Source organism: Trichechus manatus, unplaced genomic scaffold (assembly GCF_000243295.1).
Source record: "Trichechus manatus latirostris isolate Lorelei unplaced genomic scaffold, TriManLat1.0 scaffold00057, whole genome shotgun sequence".
NCBI classification, from domain to species: Eukaryota; Metazoa; Chordata; class Mammalia; order Sirenia; family Trichechidae; genus Trichechus; species Trichechus manatus.
Genome location: NW_004443993.1, coordinates 11112724 through 11113735, shown reverse-complemented (window position 1 = coordinate 11113735; position 1012 = coordinate 11112724).

The window sequence follows — 1012 nt, the reverse complement described above, 5'->3', positions numbered from 1 at the left end:
TGGAGCTCAATCCCAGCCAACTCCAACGTATGCACGCAGCACCGAATAGGCCCCAGGGGGGCACGAGCGCCCCCCGCACCCAGCTGCAAACTTAGCACGCGACGCGCCCCCCTCTCTCCCCACGCCGGCTCCCCCCACCCCCAATGCAGCCCCGCTTCCCCTCCCCCGCCCCCGCGCGCCCCGAAAAGCCATGTACCCGGGGGGGGGGGGTCTGGCGCACGAGCCCATGCACTTCGCCCCCGATCGCCCCTCCCGGGCGGCGCCCCCTCCCCGCGCCCGGGATCCGGGGCGCCTCCAGCCCCTGGGCAGCTGGCAGCCACCCCCTCCTCGGAAACTTGGGGACAGTCCCCGGATCTCCCCTCCGCAGAGGGCAGGGTGGGCGCAGCGCCCCCGGCCCGTCCCCACCTGCACTGAGTCCCCGGGACCGCGCCGGGCGCCCACTTACCTCGCGGGGCCGGGCCGGGGCGCGCGGGGCCGAGGCCCGGGGTGGGGACTGGGCTCCGGGCCGCTGGCCTCCGGGGTCCGGGCGCTCGCTGGCTTGCTTGCTCCGCTTCCCCTCGCGCTGCGCCTCGCTCGCTCCGGCGGCGGCGGCGTCACTGCCCCTACAGTAACTGTACAGTACAGCCAAAGCCCCGTATGATGCTCGCGACTCCCTTCCTGGTTTCTCCGAGGGCAAGAGGGGTCCTCCCTTGTCTTAAAGGTGCCGCAGCCGCCGGCCCCCCCCACCGCGCCCAGCCCGCCCCCCCCGGCCGGCTTGGAGCCTGGAACAGGCTCGGCAGGTCCCCTCTTGCCACGTCTCTGCCCTCCCGTGGGGCTTCGCCCGCTGCGCCGGGGAGCCCGGGCGGTTAGTAGGTTTTGTCAAGTTCAAGGGGGGGGTCCGGCCCGCCCCCGGCGCGCCCCCCCTCCTCTGACCTCTCCGCCCCGCGCCGCGGCGCCGTGCCAGGTAGCCAGCTTATCTGGCCCCAGAGCTGCCCGGGGCACGGGGGGAGGGGGCCCCCCGGGGCGGAGGGGG